Source organism: Pelobates fuscus, chromosome 2 (assembly GCF_036172605.1).
Source record: "Pelobates fuscus isolate aPelFus1 chromosome 2, aPelFus1.pri, whole genome shotgun sequence".
NCBI lineage: Eukaryota > Metazoa > Chordata > Amphibia > Anura > Pelobatidae > Pelobates > Pelobates fuscus.
In genome coordinates this window covers 78,587,654-78,607,510 of record NC_086318.1, presented here as the reverse complement: position 1 = coordinate 78,607,510, position 19,857 = coordinate 78,587,654, and the positions used below count along the sequence as shown (strand labels likewise).

The 19,857-nt window shown below is 41.9% G+C and overlaps 1 protein-coding gene across 2 annotated transcripts in view; it reads right to left on the bottom strand.

The window, feature by feature from the left end:
- Window positions 1-19,514, bottom strand: part of SLC16A14 (solute carrier family 16 member 14) — a 41,836-nt gene extending 22,322 nt beyond the window's left edge. For both annotated transcript variants that reach the window (XM_063442283.1, XM_063442284.1), the window contains exon 1: window positions 19,228-19,514. The gene's annotated coding sequence lies outside the window, so the exon portion shown is untranslated. The remainder of the gene's footprint in view (window positions 1-19,227) is intronic.
- Window positions 19,515-19,857: the final 343 nt, after the last annotated feature.

The window sequence follows — 19,857 nt, the reverse complement described above, 5'->3', positions numbered from 1 at the left end:
CCTATACCCCCTGTACCTGTTACCCCTACCACCCTGCACATACTACAACCAATACCCCCCTTTCCTCCTCTACAGCCCCTATTATCACATGCTCCCACTACAGACCCCTATACCCACTACTGCCCCTAACTCCAGGCACCCTCTTAATCCCTATACCCCTTGCACCCACTACAGCCCCTACCAACCTGCACATATTACAGCCAATACCTCCTTGCTCCCTGTAAAGCCCCTATTTTCCCCATTCCTATACTACATTCCCCTATACCCTCAGCACCCACTACAGCCACTACCCTCTGCAGCCCATACCCCCTTACCCCTTAAAGTCATTATTAAACCCTTGCCCCCTCTACAGCCCCTCCCTAACATCCACTACAGCACCTACCGCTCTGCACCCACTACAGCCCCTACCCCAGTGCACCCTTTACAGACCCTCCCACCTACGCACCCTCTTGATCCCCTATACCCCCTTGCTACGTAAACACATAAAAATTACTACCCTATTTAAAAAACAACAAAAAAAAAAACAACATGTATTTAACTATACTCTGAAGACTTACACCAGAGCTCACAATGAATATGCACACAGAAACATTCATTCACTTTACATGCACATTCAATCAAATACACGGTACATCTACACCAACATTTATATTGGTCTACAGGGGGCCCAGGTCCTAATTTTGCCCAGGGGCCCTGACCACTGTCAGTCCGTCCCTGTGTGTAGTTCAGCAAATATATCCATATATTACTTAGCCTAGCATGTCTCCTGGCTATAAAACTGACTTTTCTTTGTTAACACATAGCCTGTATACTGTGTATTAGCTAGATAGATGTGACTAGCCATGTTCTTCTCCTGTCATCTCTACTATACTATAAAATTGTGCTTTAGCCTAGAAATGCCACGCACCATTATATTTTACAATAGCAATATGTGCAAATTCTGTACCGACATGCAATCACTATCTGTGAAAGCTGATGCGGCTTCGCAAGCTAATTTGTCTTTTATATGCACAGCAAAAAAAATAAATAAAAAGAAACCAAACAAACAAATTTGATACTTTGTAGTGTTATTTTGTTGTTCCTCCATCCTTAGTGATTCTGACTCCCTATTCTCCATTTTTGTACAGTTTGCTTACTCTGTGATACACCCAACATTTCACTGGACAAAACGCAACATAAGTACATCTTGCATTAAATACAAACCAATTGTGCTGTTCCAGTGGGATAGTCCCACTTCTGGGGACATCATGGAAAATCACCAAGTATAGCCCAGCTGTGTCTAAATGCTTTCACTGCTGCACTTAAAATAAATTAGGTCCAGGCACTCAGGATTGCTGCAGGAAGGCAAGTTTATTGGAACAAAAAAATGCAACGTTTCAGCCTACACAGAGGCCTTTATCAACCTTGATTAAGGCCTCTGTGTAGGTGGAAACGTTGCACTTTTTGTTGCCTGGACCTTATTTGTTTTATCTACTAAACTGGGTTTTGCCAACCCTGGCCCTGATAAGCACCTGGATTCCTAAGTGTGAGTGTCCTCCGTTTGTGAATTACTCCACTGCTGCGCTTTCCAGAGCATTTCTGCCCAAAATAGAAAACGTTAGGAGTGTCCGTGGGCAAGCCCCAATGATTGCTTGGTAAGCTGCCTGCCATTCTAACATGCATGGTGCCAGCATCGCTGGCTTACGTCCACACTGGTCCTGTCCTGACCAACACTGGCTTCATACCACTCATACTGGCAGCTATGGCATTCTGTCTCCTGACTGTCACAAATACAAAGCAAAAAACATGTTCACATTCTTTGCTGGTCCACCAGATTGAATACCTGCTATTTTATATTTTATAATACATATATATATATATATATATATATTGCCTGATAACTCCAAGGCCATTATCTCAACCCAGGCCTGAAATATGATTCAGCTGCTAGTCCAAACCTGGAAACATATTTCCTTTAAATGCAGGGTGAGTTTGTTAAACTAAGTACCAGATATTATCTCTAGCTGTGTACCCCATAACAATGCCACCTGTCAACTAAGTACTATTAAACCGAGTATACTACAGGCAGACAGGGAGAAGTAAAAGAGTCAGCTGCAAGTGCAACAACATAAAGGATTTAGAGCAAGTTTTGACTTTCTTAGCACCCACAACTTTAACAACCTCCTACTTAAACTTACTACAAGCATGCCTATAAGGAACTAATCAATATCAGGCCTATTGTCTTTTATTGATCTGTTCCTAAACTGTTTATAGCATATGGCTGCTATCAGTCAGTTCCTAAGCTGTTTATATCACTGCCTGCTTTTAATCTGTTCTTTTATCGGTCTTGTATTGCAATTTCAGGAAGCTTCGAACTGCTAATGAGTTTGTCAGCCTCCAGTTGATTATAACTAAACCGACTGCCCTCTTTCCTCATGTATCATCCATTCTTCTCCTAATATGCATTCCTTTCAGCTCCCCAAAACACATCCACAGCCTGGGCACCAAATCAACAAAGGCTCACATACAATGTGCTCAACAAACACAGCCTATAAAACCAATATTTCTTTTTCTTTTTTTTTTTGCTAGCAAGACAAGTAGAAACCAACCCTGGTCCATAATCCACCAATAATGGCAAATAGGATGATTTAAATCGTGGTATTTTATCTGAGAAGTAAAAACACTTCATCTTCACACTACTAATGCCATCCAAAATATTGATGTTTTATAAATTAAAAATAAAAAAAGACCAGAGAGATATTAATGTTTTTTTGCCCCTGGGGAGGTCAAGCACTTTTGTAATTGGAGAGTTCAGAAAAGATGGCCTGATGGCTCAAACTTGCAGGAGGATGACAGTGACGGAGATAACATGCAATTCTTAAAGCTAGCTCCACTGATTTCTGGTGGGAAAATGTTGTTAAACCAATAGATATTTTGATTTTGATTTCAGCATTTTTTTCTAAACTGTTTTGCGGTAAAACAGCCTGAAATAATTATATTCTGAATCACTACGAGAATTCTTACAGAACACATTATAGTCAGCTCCAGATACGTGCATTCAAAGTCTGGAGATAATATGTTCTTCTGCAATATGGATGACGGCCATCATTTATAAAACTGGCAAACACTGATGAATTTCGATATAAGGACATTATGTCCTACTTCTATATATCTATATCTATTTATCTGTGTGTCTGTCTGTCTTTCTACATTTCTTTCTACAGTTGCAATCAAAATTATTCAACCCCCATTGAAAATCAGGTTTATTGTCAAAACTTACAGACTTTCAGCTGTTTGCAATGAACACATCAAACAAAAGCAATTGAAATAGCTCAACACCATGAATGCTACAATGGGTTTCCCCAAATTCAAATGAAAATGCAACTTAAAAATGTCTTCTCCAGTCTCAAAATTATTCAACCCCCTGAATAGAATCCCTCACAACAGCACAAATATACACAATATGTGTTGTCTCAAGCACACCTGATGCAGCTAATCAAGGGCTTCATTAGTTGCACCAGGTGTGCGTGAGCTGGGACACTTGAAATACCTGAGCTGGTAAGGGGTTTGTTGAGTGTCACGTTTGACTGCATGTTCGATGGTCCACACAGTTAAAAGAAGAGATCACTGCCCTTCACAAACAAGGAACCTGATACAAAAAGATAGCGAAGGCACTGAATGTTCTTAGTGACACAGATGGAAGCTTAGTTTGCAAGTTCAAAGTTGAAGGAACAGTGGTTACACTACCTGGACAGGGCAGTAAACGTAAGCTAGGTTGTGAAAAATCCTCAAGTGACTGCAAAACACCTGCAGCAAGACTTGGCCATAGGCACTGAGAATTCAGTGAGCTCAGTAAGGCGTGTACTAAACGCAGAAGGTTTCCATGACAAAACTCCAAGATGTAGACCATTACTGACCAAAACGCACAAGAAAAGTCAGCTCCAATCAGTGGTGTTTTTTGGTTTGATGCTGCCCTAGGGATGACTAAACCTGGGCACCCCTCTAATCTAATTTTGCCTCACCCCTACCAGTCAAGACCGCACCTCTTCCTGATTAAGAACCCACCCCTTCCTCTTTAGACTCCACCGTTTCCTACTCCTGTTAAAGCGATACTATAGTGCCAGGAAAGTTTTCCTGGCACTATAGTTCCCTATAGTGCCCCCTCCCTCTTGCTCTCCCCCCTTACTCGGCACTGAAGGTTAAAACTCCTTCAGTCATTTAACTGAATCCAGCGCCGATGTCCCTCAGCGCTGGGTCAGGCTTCTACTCCGTCCTTGCATTATGCATTCCCATAGGAAAGCATTGTATCAATTCTTTCCTATGGGTATTTAGCAGATGCTGGATGTCCTCATATACAGAGTGAGGACGTCCAGCACCAGTTAGGCATCTTTTGGTCACCTAACCACCCGGAAGGAGTTAACCCCTCAAGGTAATTTTGCAGTTTCTGAGAAACTGCAATAATTAAACTTGCAGGGTTAAAGAGGAGTGGGACACTGCACCCAGACCACTTCAGTGAGCTGAAGTGGTCTGGCTGTCTACAGTGTCCTTTTAAGCACACACTCTGACAGGCATACACACATTCACTGACAGACACACACTGGCAGATACACACACACACACTCAAAGACAAACGTCACTGACAGACACAGACTCGCTGATTTGACACACACACACACATTCCCCAACAGACATAGACTGGCAGATACGCACTGACAGTCACACACACATTCATTGACAGACACACACATGCACATTGATAGACACACACTGATAGTCAAACACAGACTCAATGACAAACAGACTCTCGCTGATTTGACAGACACTGACAGACACACTCATACACACACACTCAGAGACACACTAAGACACTCATATACACACACATATACTCACAGACAGGCACACACAAACTAACAGATACACTCATACACACACTCACAGAAACACATATTCACTAATTATTAATATTATTATAATACTATTGTTTCACCCAGCCTTCCTACTTGTCTTTGGGGGTCCAGTGGGGATGCTGAGAGGCATGTATTGACATCCTCGCGGTCCGTCTACTGAAGTCAGGAGTCGGAATATGACTCCATGATTTGTAAATGTGGCGTCTTTCGTCATAGCAGTGTTCCCTGACGAAGCAGGTCTCTCTAAATGACCTCTAGTTGGGTTTTTAGCATCACTTTATTTTACTGGGTTTTGTGTGATTCACACGCACACATTTGGGTGAAGGGTTATCCAGTTTAAATTGTAAAGCTCATTAGGATGTTTTACTTTATATTTTTATATTAAAGTTGTAGGGCCTTATGTAAAAGGAAAAGTGTTAATAAATGATGAAATCTGACTGACTGCAGTATACTCTGTAAGTTCTTGAGAAAATACTGAGACAGCCATTTATTCCCCATTTTTTTATTTTGTTTACTTATTGTCCCAAATTCAAACTATCCCCCATCATGGTATAACATTTGAATAAGTAATCTAACTCACAAAAGCATATGGAGGTTAGCTCACATAATGGCAAATGGAGGCCAAAAAAAGGCCAAATTAGTCAAAAACAAAAAGATGGTGGAAAATATGTGCAATTTGGCAATTTTAGCCTAAATTTGTAATTTGTCAGCTTGCTGATTAGTAAATGACCTCTCACCTAAATATGTCTTCACATGCGAGTTAATAATTATCCAACAGCATTTCGAGAGAGATTATGTTTGTAAACAACTGTGATCATGACATCCTTGGATGAGTTATTAAAGAGGTTTCACATTACCTTTTTCTCCTGACTTATACATTTGCACTGTAGTGCAAAAGTATATTACAAAATATAAATTTTAAAGGGAGATAAATGTCAACTGACCTATCTAATCTGCCACATACAACCATTATTAATTTCCCACTCAAGACATCAGTGCATCAATCCCAAGATTTCTTGAACAATTCCTTCCAAGTGTCCCGGATTTGTGAGGACAGATCCGATGTTTTTGAGTTATGCATGAGTTATCCCTTAATAAACACATTATAGATGCTTGCATGCACAAAACAGTGATGCGGACTGCCTAACATGTCCTCCACTGCCCCGTCCTGGTCTTTCTTACATGGACTTTCACGCCAGATTCAGGGTTGTTGGGGGGTATGCTTAATGCATATGCCCAAAGGGTAACTACAAACACCTTAACCACTTTAGTCAGCTTAACCCCTTTTCTGCCAGAGTTGTAACTCCACCTCCAGCAGCATCATTAGGGCATCATTAGCCAGTCTGGAACAAGTTCTGTGTGGCTAATATCAATTCTGTGCATACTGGACATCAGCACTTGGAGCATGCAGTCACCCAATTGCAGTACAGTGTTGTCGTCCTCATGCTGTCCATGTCCTCCCCCTACAACACTCCCCCAACAGTGAGAGGAAGAGACATCTGCAGAGAAGGATCGAGATGAATGGAGAACTTGGCCTTGGCAGTAGAATTGAATTACATTTTTAGCTGTAATAAAATCCAAAGCATTGTAAATTGTGGATAGAATGTAATTTGATCGTTGGTAGTATGGCGCAATTTAGGGTGAATCAAAGACATGGGCAAAGATCGCATCTGGTCAGAAAGCAATTTCATGCCACGGCTAGTACTTGTAATTGAGCCTAAAGGGTGTTTCAGCAGTAAGTGACAGCAATCGTCCAGATGCATTGTTTCATGATGTGCCATTAATATAGGTGCAGACCAGCATGGTTCAGCTACAGCACATAAATGTCAGGTCTGTTAGCATCCTCAAAGAACCACAAGCATCACACTGACAATTTAATCTCAATAAGATGGTCTAGCTGCAGTGGTCCTGCTATTTTAACCCTGCAATCTAAAACATTGCAGTTTTTGCAGGGTTAAACACACCTCTAGTGGCTGTCATACTGTCAGTCACTAAAAATGCTTCCTCCTCCAGACTGTGTCAAACTCGGTCCTGGCAGCCTATCAAATCGTGATAGCAGCATTTAATTGGTGGAGTGAGGCACTTTGCCGCGCATGCGTATCTCCAATCCATTGCTTCTTTGAGTTTGCGGAAGACGTCAGCAGGCATGCTGATGTCTTCAAAGGTTGAGTGTATGGCTGCTCCCAGCTCTGGAAACAAGGTGAGTAATTGTTAGTTAATTTATATTTTTTAATAACAAAGGAGGGTGGGCAAAAACAGAACCCGAACCTATAGTCCAAAAGTTATAGTCTAGCTCCATGAGAATCGTAACAGTACTTTGGTAAACCTTGGCACCTAAGGCAACATAGCCTATCATTGCACATTGTGACCATTCACTGTAACAATATTAAAACAGAGATTTATAAAGTGAAAGTCCTCTTTGTGATGTCTCCAGGAGATGGACAGCAACTTTTGGCTTTTGGGTGCTGGGGATTCTCCAGTTTTTGTCAAACCACCTGAAAACAGTTTGACACTTAGAGACCACATCAATTCAATAGGGTCTCAGCACCATAGCCACTACGATAAGCTGTAATAAAAAAATTAAAAAAATAAAAACTTCAATAATACGATAAGCTGTAATAATACAAAAACTCTAATACTAATAACACAAAAAACGTGATAATACAATAAGCTGTAGTAGTAATCATGCTTGCAGTCTCGTTTTCACACTTGTCACATGGAATGGTACCAAACCAGTAAAACCTTGATAGACTATATTATGACATTACAGAGGACATATCCAGACTGGATACTGTGACACTCAGCAGGGATTTCATACCCATAAGAGCAGACGAGATGCAACATTGCAGACATATTAAACCTAGACAAATCAAACAGATTGTAATTTGGCTTGGGGTCATATAAAGAGACCCTCATAATCAGCATTTAAATACCTTGGGTATGCCTGAAACTATCAAGCGTATGCGATTTTTTCTAGCATTTCAGATCTAAATCTCTCAGACACGAGCTGTCTGTAATCTTACGCAGCCTATACTCATAGGGAATACATTTGACAAGCAAGCTGAAATGTGTTTGCAATACTCCCAAATGCCATATGAGCTAATGAGCCTTTTTCATACTTGGCCGAGGACCAGATTGAACTTTGTCATTTTTATATATTCTCATCATAGATCTTGGACCTCACTGAAAACTAGTTCAATTTAGAGAGGAAATCTAACAAACTGGAAATGTTGCATACAAAGCAGAGTCAAAGCACCGGATAAAGAGCAGTCACCGGAGCACTGCAGGGGAACCCGCACTCCCCAACGTGTATACTCTCTGTACAAGGCTACACAGCATTAGCAATTCAAACTGTTTAGAAAGGACTTAAAATGATTAAGGCTGAAACAGTGCACGTTTTTGTGTCCTATCTGACAATAAATCTCTACATCTGAATTACTACTGTGCCTTGTACAGAAAAATCGCAAACATTAAAGCAATATTAAAGTATAGGTTTCATTATAGGATATAATTATGTCAAGTAATTTCACCAGGAAAGGTATATAACGAATATCAAACCCATGTTCAATGTGCCTGCATTATGGCACAACGGGATCATTCAAAGCAAGTCATTTACTTTATTATGTTAGTGCTTGAAAATATCTCAAGAATCAGTATTGGCACGACATCAGACCAGAAATTATAACGACAAAACAATTGACAAGGTACAAAAACCTCAAGCAAACTCTGCAAAGGCTGATTCAAACACTGACCTGGAACTCTAGAAAAACTTCTATAGACTATATTATGACATTACAGAGGACATATCCAGACTGGACACTGTGACACTCAGCAGGGATTTCATACCCATAAGAGCAGATGAGATGCAACATTGCAGACATATTAAACCTAGACAAATCAAACAGATTGTAATTTGGCTTGGGGTCATATAAAGAGACCCTCATAATCAGCATTTAAATACCTTGGGTATGCCTGAAACTATCAAGCATATGCAATTTTTTCTAGCATTTCAGATCTGAATCTCTCAGACACGAGCTGTCTGTAATCTTACACCGCCTATACTCATAGGGAATACATTTGACAAGCAAGCTGAAATATATGGAAATATAATATCTCAAGAATCAGTATTGGCACGACATCAGACCAGAAATTATAACGACAAAACAATTGACAAGGTACAAAAACCTCAAGCAAACTCTGCAAAGGCTTATTCAAACACTGACCTGGAACTCTAAGAACACGAGAGCCAATACCATAAAGGGGCAATTGCCCAAGAATACAGATTGTGCAAATTTACTCAGGCTATAAATAAAAAAATAAAATAAAAAAAACAATTATGTCACCAGCTGAACTTGCTGAGATGCCCTGGCGTTTGATCCTTACTGAGTTGCTTCTTCGGTCTCAGGAGAGCCATGTGTGTCAGCTGCAGGGCCGGATTAACATAGGGGCTGATGGAGCTGCAGCTCCAGGCCCAGGCCCATGGAATAGGCCCATTGGTTTAAAAAAAAAAAAAAAAAATTTTTTTTTTTTACATTTTTTTTTTTTTTTTACACACTACTCTTAGGGTTGCCAGATATTTCTCATGTATTTCTTAGGGTTTCCAGGTATTTCTCAGAAGTATTTCTCAGGTATTTGAGGCTGCCTAGCTGGTGCCGGTATTGCAGTAATACCGGCAACACAAATGTCTGTCTCAGTATAAACATAGATTATTCTGCAATACCAGCGCCGGCCAGTAGGGGTCGCTGTTTGTGTGGAGAGAGGCAGTGATAAGAAGTTACGGCATCTCCCTCCCTGCCTCTCTCTACTCACTGATCCGCGGGGGAGCAGCTCTGCACAGAGTGTCCAGACAGCAGCTCCGAGACATGGGGACGCTGATACATTGGGACACTGGGGAACATGGGGACCCTGAGCATGGACGTCCGCAGGAATTTTTCCGTGGGGGGGGGGGGGGGCATAATTGTAATGACATCCATGCTTGGCCCCTTTTTGACAGTGTCATGAAAGGGAAGGAGCATAGTCATTTTCACATAAAGCAAGGATGAATAGCGTTTTCACAACTATGGTGTCAGGAATATATGTTTGTATTCCTGACACTATAGTGTTCCTTTCATCAAATTAAGGAACATTCTGGTCACCATAACAACTTTATCTAAATGAAAATGCTGTGATGCAAAGAGGCCCCTGCGTGCTCTTTCTTTGAAGGGGTGAAACTGCTCTCAAATGGTTTACCCCCAAAGGCTTCCTTCAGCTCCAGATCTCCAGGTCGCTCAGTGGTATTCGACTTCTGAAACAGAGTGTCAGGAAGTGCAGATTGACGTTGGGCATGGGTGCCGCTGATTGGCTAGAGTGGTCAGCTGACACTCTAAGCCAATCGCTAGTTCCCGATTCATAAAAATGTTTTAGCCAACAATGTTTTAGCCAATCAGCGGCACCCCTGCCCAGCGGCCCTCTGTGTTTCCTGACACTCAGTAAATAAAAGTGAACACATTAACACTGATATTGTTTCCTGTTCCCTCTTCCTACTCCTTGCTGCCTCTTCCTACTCCTTGCTGCCCCTTCCTACTCCTTGCTGCCCCTTCCTGCTCCATACTGCCTCTTCCTACTCCTTGCTGCCTCTTCCTACTCCTTGCTGCCTCTTCCTACTCCTTGGTGACCCCTCCTGCTCCTTGCAGACTGTCCCTACCCCTTCCTGCATCCCCTTCCTATTCCTTGCTGACCCCTCCTGCCTCTTGCAGACCCTTTCTACTCCTTGCTGACCCCTCCTGCTCCTTGCTGACCCCTCCTGCTCCTTGCTGCTCCTTCTACTTTACCCTCCTGCTCCATGAAAACCTTTCGACCCCTTATTGCTTCTTGCTGCCCCTTTCTATTCCTTGCTGACCCCTCCTGCCCCTTGCAGAACCTTTCTGCTCCTTCTACTTTACCTTCCTCTATGCGGTCTCCCCCACCCCCCCATCCCTCACTTACCTGCTCTGTAGGCTGCCTTTGTGCTGCTCCCCTGCGGTTTCAGTCATGAGAGAGAGGCAGGGATTAGCTGTAGCTTTTTGCCTTTCTCAATTCACAGCGCCACCTACTGGCCAGTGCTGGTATTGCAATGTATTCTCACACTAAAATGAAAAATAGCAGCACAAGCTGAAAAATCCGGGGGGGGGGGGGCAAGTACCCCCCTTTACCCCCCCCATTCGGACGCCCATGACCCTGAGACACTAGGGACACAGTGACCCCATGTCTCCCAGTGGCCCCTAGTCTGTGTCCCCATGTCTCCCAGCCACTGTCCCTAGTGGCTCAGTGGCCCCATGTCTCCCAGTGTCCCCATGTCTCTAAGTGTGTCTCAGTGTTCCCTAGACTCCCAAAGTCCCCTAATCTCCCAATGTCTCTGTGTCCCCATGTCTCCTAGTGTCTCAGTGTCCCCTAGTATAAAAGAAAAAATCTCAGGCACTCACTGTGATAGATTTAGGCAGGTTTATTGGACACCGCAACGTTTCGACCTGTACCCAGGTCTTTATCAAGTCTCCAATGTCCCCTATGTATCAGTGTCCCCTATGTCAGTGTCTCAGTGCCCCATGTCTCTATGTGCCCGTAGTGTCTCTGTGCCCGTAGTGTCTCTGTGCCCATAGTGTCTCTGTGCCCGTAGTGTCTCTGTGCCCGTAGTGTCTGTTTCCCCTAGTATAAAAGAAAAAAATCTCAGGCACTCACTGTGATAGCTTTAAGCAGGTTTATTGGACACCGCAACATTTTGACCTGTACCCAGGTTTTTATCAAGTCTCCAGTGTCCCCTATATATCACAGTGGCTCAGTGCCCCATGTCTCCCCGTGTCCCCTCGTGTCTGTCACCCAGTGTCCCCAAGAGTCTCAGATTTCCCAGGTCTCCCAGTGTTCCCTAGTATCTGTGTCCCCATGTCTCCCAGTGTCCCAATGTCTCTCAATGTCCCCTAGTGACATAGGGACACTGGGAGACATGAGGACACAAACACTAAGGGACTGGGAGACATAGGGACACAGACATTCCCCCTTTTTGTGTATGTTCGCCCTTTCAGCCATTCTGGTTAGGTGATTTGTGTCAGTAGCCCACCATTTTACCGCATCCATAGACTTCCTGCTTTACTGGACACTGCTGTTAGGGGGTATGGGTTTACTTGAAAGATGAAAGCATGAGATTAGCAAAGGGTATGTGTTTTCTCATAGTTGCATCCTATGAGTTTCCCTACAGCATCTTCTCCATCAGATACATGACGCTTAGGAGGTAGGACTGTTTTAGTGTTTTTGGTCAATAAGATTTTGTAATTAGGCCCATCATAATTATCAGCACCAGGCCCACTGGGCTCTTAATCCGGCCCTGGTCAGCTGAACTTAGAAATAGCTTTTAAATAATAAGCAATTCAAAGATCCAACTACAGCATCATCTCAGTCACTATATTGCAAATATTTCCCAACAGCCAAGGTAGCCAGGTTAGAATTGCAAGAGCTGTCGTTTTACCTGACAATTTTCTATTGCGGATGGCATAACCATAAAAATCCCAAACATACCTTTCTCAAGAACTACTGTTGCATTGAATCCTCACTGGGTACAAAGTTAACGCCAATAATTATATAGGCATATTCACACTGAACTAGCAATGCCTTAACGAGTATTAAAAATTAACTCTGATTTTCAATGGTACGCATTCAAGCAAAAATACCTAGATGTACATTTTAAAAAGCGTGTCTGTAATCATCACGGTTAAAAGGACAAACGTACAAAGCAACTGTTTTTAAATATAGCTAACAGCAAATTCCATATTGTATGTATTATGGACTCTCTGTTACCATCCAGCAAAAGATTCAAATCATATAGAGGACTGCAACATGAGATTACACGTTCTCTTATCATGCGTCTGTAAAATGAATTTGCAAGTCTACAGAAAGTGACATCCAAATTCCTGTTATTAGGACTGCCATGAAAAATACAGTAAACTCCACTAACAATTCCATTTTGTGAAGTACAGATAACTTTTCATTATGTATTAAGATTTAAGGTGCTGGATGGATTTAACCCATAGCTTAATGCTTGATAACTGTAGTGTTTATGGTTCTTGGAGTGTTCTGCTAAATTAAACTGGATTTTTGCAAATATGGGTATTAAATATCAATACTGTTGGATAAGCTTTTCAAATGATTTAAATTTTTTGGATACATTTTTGAATTTTTTTAAATTAAAAATCAATACAAAAAAAATCATATATAAAGAATATATCAACATGCCAAAAATATAAAAATATTACAAAATGTTAAATATTTCTCATAATGTTAAATAATTTTTAAAGTTTATTCAAAAATATTAAATAATTTGAAAAGTTTATGAAACAACATTTAATCGCAGCCACGGTCAGAAGCCTCTTATAGTGGATACAACGTGAAATATAATGAGCAACGTATGCAGAAACACATCTTCTATGCACCTTCATACACATACCAATATATCACAAACACACACACACAGATACTATGTTAACATTTTGCTACCTGTCTTTCCCCATCTGTGTGACTGTCTATATTTTTCCCATTCTGATTCTCTCTCTGTCCACCTACCTGTCAATTTCATTCACTCCACTTCCGTTCTTTCTCTTAATCCGTTTCTCTTTCGATGAATGAAGCTATCTCAATATCTGTCTATGTTTCTCCAGCTACATAAAAATATCTCCTTTTTTTTTAGCAGTCTCTCTTTAGATCTATAGCTATCTCTACCCCTCTCCATCTATCGTCCCCCTCTCTTTTTCTTTCTTTTTAGTAATATTGCTATCTCAATCTCTCTGTCTCCTCTCTATTCCTGTCTTTCTCAGTCATCGTTCCCTATCTACCCTTTTTTTAAAATCTATATCTATAAATCTCTCTCTATTTATATATCATTATTATTATTTATAAAGCGCCAACAGATTCTGCAGCGCTGTTATATATAATAGGTATATGTACACACATACACATAAACCTCCATCCCTCCCCATCACTGTCTGTCTGTCTCTCTGTATCTCCATCTATCTATTCTTCTAAATCTCTCCCATTCGTTACATATTTCTCTCTGTATTCATATTCTTATGTCATTATATAGCCAATGCTAACCTAATCATAGTTCACTGTCAAGCCATTCCATCTTATCTCTTGTTGCCTCAGTCACACAATCAGTAAGTGCTGACTATTTGAAGGATCCGTTCAGTATCCTCCCATATTTGGAAGGAGTACATGGGTTCATATTTCAGATCATGCTGAAGTTCATCCATTGTGTAATTAGCTCAGGGTGCAGGGCTGAAGTGTGGGGAGCAACACATTATTAGTTCATCACTACAAAAAAAATAAACGGCATGTCAGCAGAAGACAAAGTCCGCTGAACGCATTTTAAGGTTACAATTTTAACGTTCTTTTCAAGAAGACAAGGTGAAATAAGCTGGTTGGAGCCATGACAGTACTTATAGCCACTTTCCCAACTTTTATGCTTCTGTAATAAAAAAATAAAATGTTTTATGTTCGCTTGTATATCTTAGTATATAATTATTGGTGATAACTCGTGATTTATTCACTAAGCAGCGGGCTAAGATGAGTAGACACATTCTTAAATACAGCTATTTTGCCAGTTAATTTTTATGTCCCTCCGCTGTTGGTTATGTCACCATAATTTGGGTGAGAGGATTAGTAGGAGCCTGGAACTCATGTATAGTTATTAGGAGGGACAGGAGCCTACCGCAAGCTAAATAAGCCCTGTTCAAAGATAAGCCCTGTTCAAAAATAAGCCCTGTTCTCCCAGTTCAAAGATGAAGATACATGTGGCAGCTGTGGCCCCTTTATGAGGCTGCTTTAACCCATATCCCACAATTCTTTTCAAATTGTTTTTATACATTTGTTATAATTTTACAGCAAAAAAAGAATAGTAAAACATACTATTAGGGAATGGAAAGGGGAGCTAGGCCGCTGGTCCTCACCCTGGCTGAGATCATCATTCCAGGTGGTCTCAGCCAACCAATTCTTCCCCATAGGGAGGCATTGGAGGGGCTAGTGTGCATGTGTTGCAATTGCCTCTCTGCACTAACCAGCCAATCAATGCATCTCTATGGGAAATGTTAGGTGTATCCAACATTGATACAGCAAAGATTGCAGGACCACACCCGGAAGGATCTCTAGTGGCTGTCTGAGTGACAGCAACTAGAGGTTGGCCGTGGGGATAAATGGGAATAGTGCCTTTTCTTAGAAAAGGCAGTATTAAAGGGAACCTGCAACCACATGACCTTTCACTCCCCTGCCGCTATCTCACTACCACACGGAATGATGCCTAATATCAATTCTGTGCAAAACATACACTGAAAGCTTGATCTCCCCTCCCTCCTTTAACTGAGCTCTCCATGCCTTCCCTGCCTGCCTGTAGAGCTCTGGATTTTTTTCTCCCCTTGTTTTTTTACACCCCCACTCCCTCCTCTCAGCGGCTCAGAGAGCGCGCATGGAATTTAAACCAGGAGAATTTGTCCAATCAAATGCATTTGATTGGACCATGGAGGGGGAGACTGTGACTTTGGACAGGGCTGGAATCCAGCAAGAGGAACTTCGTCCGGCACTGAATTCCAGGTAAGTTATACTTTGTTTAAAGGGCTTTAAGAGGGGGTGGGGCTAATAACTAATAAGGCAGCAGTATGGCATGGCCTCTATCAGCTTACAGAGGAGACCCATTCATCATAAATATCATACATTCAGCTCATGGCATACTGTGGATCTGAAGATTATGCCATGTTAGTGAAGCGACCCTTGACGCTGCCCAAAAACCTCACAACTAATGAAAACAGTGCAACCATTAGAGCCAGATGGAGCTTTATCCAGGAACATACACAGAGATTGTGAGTTCTTTTAGGCAGGGATCTCTTCAGCTACTGTTCCTGTATGCCATACGTGTTACGTTAGAAATAGAAATTTGTCTTGTTTATCTATTGTACAGCACTATGGAATATGTTGGTACTAGATAAATAATTGAAACGATTCGCTATCAGATCCACTTTCATCAAGTGCTCATCTAGAGGATAGGCTGGCACCAAAGTGTTAGTCCAACATCTGCACTTAAATACAGATGCAGCTGCTTAGAACTTTATGAAGAATAAAGATTGAAAATATGTCATAAAAAGAGACAGAACTCTGTCACATTTAGTTGCAGAACCTGCATCTAAAGAACTTGGCGGCTTCTGTTTTAGAAGTGACCCGACCTTATGTATGGTTCCCTGAGGTGCCAAAGCTCAACTAAAAGCTTTTCGCAGTAGAAGTGGCATTCCAAGAGAAATGATCTGAAGCATTGGTCTCCAGCAAACAAGCACTATCTGACAAGCTTCAAATGCAATAGTATCTGTTAGCAACAGCACAGTAAAGCCGCTGTCCAGAAGTAGAAGAGGCATGCCTATGAAGATGGTGGCACCACAGGAGTACGGCTTCCTGCACCCGTGAAGTCCAGAGAGAGAAATTCAACTTCTAATTGGAGGGGACATATCTAACCATCATCCTTCATAGTTCCACTTAAAAAAGGGAATTTTGTGGAAAGGTCGCAAAAGTTAAAAGTTTTATGGAGATGCTCCGCAGTACATTTTGCATGTCTGTTCTTCCCAGTGTCACTGAAGAGTACATTGACGCTTCCAAGAAAGATTGCATTGGCAGTGAAAACGTACTGCCACAGTGTTGCCAAATAAGAGGCCTTACATTACCCGATTTCATGTTTTGCAAAACTCTTTCTCTGGCAAGATGACAATTCAGTCTGGCTTAGCTGTTGTTAATAGTCCATACTTTCTAGTCTGGTTTTCCTTTACTATAAATCTTACTATTACAGAATTGACCTGCTCCGGAGGGTTTTTTTTTTGACTGCTTACAGGGAAGGGGAGGCACAAGGTGTAGGAGAGGTGGCTTTTAAGGTGAACCCTCCACTTCCACATCCCACTCAATTCTATTTTTATAGTATCACATTTGCCAAACATGGAGGTGAAAAGGAAAGAATGAAGATAGCAGCTATGGCAATATGAGTCACTACACCATAAAAATATCAGAGGAAAGAACCTGTGTTGGATAGAATAGCGAAGGTTAAGAGATGGTGTCGCTCCACATCTTTTAAAATAACTTGCCTAGGGTTTTAGACACCAGGTCCTTTCCAGAACCTGATGTTCCATTGGCGTAGTAGTCTTTGGGAGCCATAGGGCTAGTCCATCAACTATTACACCACTCATGCTGCAGTGAATAAAGGAACACTATATTGTTAGCAATTCACTGATCAACCACAACATTAAAACCACTGACAGAAGTGACCGGACAATATGTATGGATTCCCTAATGTGCCAAAGGTCAACTATAAGCTATTCGCAGTAGAAGTTCCATTCCAAGAGAAATAATCTGAAACATTGGTAATCTCCAGCGAACAAGAACCATCTGACAAGCTTCAAGTGCAATAGTATCTGTTAACAGCACAGTAAAACCGTTGCCCAGATGGAGAAGAGGCATGACCATGAAGATGGTGACACCACAGGAGTACAGTAGGCTTCATGCAGCAAGTCCAGAGAGAGAAATTCTACTTTTAATTCGGGGAAATTTATCTAACCATCATCCTTCAGATTCAAATCTAAGCCAACTCCCAGGGCCTGTCATCTCGACCTCTCATCCCTCCACTGCCAGTAACTATGTTGCATCATCTTCTGGCATCCAGATCACGTTATGTGTTATAGAGTACCCAGAGCATTATAACGAATCGCTCACATCTTCATCTAACAAAGGCCGGAGATGCCTATCAACACATATTTTATGCTGCAACAAGATAACACAAAGAATAACGCTGTTTCTTGCACAATATTCTAATCATACTTTTGTCTTTCCACGTACACGTTAATCATACAGCTATATATTTATATGCCTTTTGTGAATAAATGTATGGTTGCCTTAATAAAATATATTTTAGAATATACCGTTCACCCTTGGCCGCTTTTTAAAACTGTAATTTGCAGAAGATCAGGCTTGTTCTTGCAGGGGCAAGGGCACTACCCAATCATGCTGACAAGGGAGGGTACAGCGACCTGCCAGCCACATGCCCAGGCTTTGTCCTTAAGAAACGGAGAGTTTATTGCCATTTTCACAATGCAAGCATGTGTGCGACATCATCCTCTGGATGGCTTTGTACCAGCCAGGGAGACAAAAAGGCAGGAAATCCTTCTGCTGTTCACAGAGGAGGAAAACACACGGATTAATTTGTTCTCTGCCAAGAGGTGCGCTCCCCTCGAGCAGTTAAGACAGGAACATGCTTTAATTTTTGCTACAGAAAACCAGTTGGCTGTGACGATTCTGTCCTCCAAACGTCTATAGGCTGATAATGACCTAAAGTAACCTCACCAGCTGCTTTATCTTGGCAAAAAAACAAGAGAGCTGGGTCTTGTTTAAATTCAAGATGCACATTTCTCACACTGACTTTTTCATTTAATTAATTCGATTTTGAAATTAACATTTTGCTTGACCCTGGCTGATATCAGTAATACAAAAATAAGGAAACACTCTTTATTATTGATACATATATACATACAATGCAAGGATATAGTCAAAATAACATGTATTTACAATGTATATACACACACACACACACACACACATATATATATATAATCAATATCTGCATATTGATTACTCAACCAGTAAACATTTACACATTATATATTATTTACACTGCTATGCTGTTGTGTACAATAACAAATAATTGTGACAGATTAACTGTATATTGTTTACACAAACATATTTATTAGCTCACAGGACTACCACATTCATGGCACCATACTGAATAATGCACACTCACACAGCAATGTATCAAACTCAATAGCTGGCACAGACAATCATAGCAGGGCACCATACCCAATAATGCCCCCCTGCAGACTATCACTTCACTAAGCTCCCCCGGGGCAGACTGTTCCCCTAAAGACTATCACTCCCACTGAGTCACTTCGGCAGACTGTCACTCCCACTGAGCACCCCCCCCCCCCCCCCCGCCGCAGAGTATCACTTCCACTGAGTTCCCCACCTCCCCCAGACTCCCTGGGCAGACTGTCCCCTAACGATTATCACTCTCACTGAGCCCCCTCTCTCCAGACTACCACTCCCATTGAGCCACCCCTGCAGACTACCACTCCTAGTGAGCCACCCCTGCAGACTGTCACTCCCACTGAGCACCCCTGCAGAGTATCACTTCCACCGAGTCCCCCTGCAGACTATCGCTCCCACTAAGCCCACCGGCAAACTGTCCCCCTGCAAGCTATCAGTCCCACTGAGCCCCTCCTGCAGACTATCACTCCCACTGAGCCCCCCTGGCAGCAGGTCGCACCTGAAGTTCAGACAGACAGGTGACACATCAGGGCAGACAGGGTCCCAAGCCGACCTCCAGACCCACAGTCCCCTGGACTCTCAGCACCTCTGCATGAAGGACCCGCTTTATCCATCCTCCCGGCCGGGTCCATGGCTAGAAAGGGAGGGGAGAGCCCGGGAAGAAGTCTCAGGCCATCCTTGCCCTGCCTCATCCCCGGCTCCTTGGGCTAGGAGAGTGAGCACCCGGCGACCAAGCTCTACTCTGTCACTGCCATTCCGGCTAATTCTGGTTTATAGAGAAAAACACAGAGAGAGCCTTCTCTTACTGACACATCACAGGCACACTCTTGTGGTAGGATGGAGAGCAGCCCAGATATTAAATCTAAAATATTATATATCCCATAATATACACTGTGTATACAGCCTGAGATATTATATCTCATATTATATATCCCATAATATACACTGTGTATACAGCCTGAGATATTATATCTCATATATTATATATCCCTTAATATACACTGTGTATACAGCCTGAGATATTATATCTCATATTATATATCCCATAATATACACTGTGTATACATCCTGAGATATTATATATCCCATAATATACACTGTGTATACAGCCTGAGATATTATATCTCAT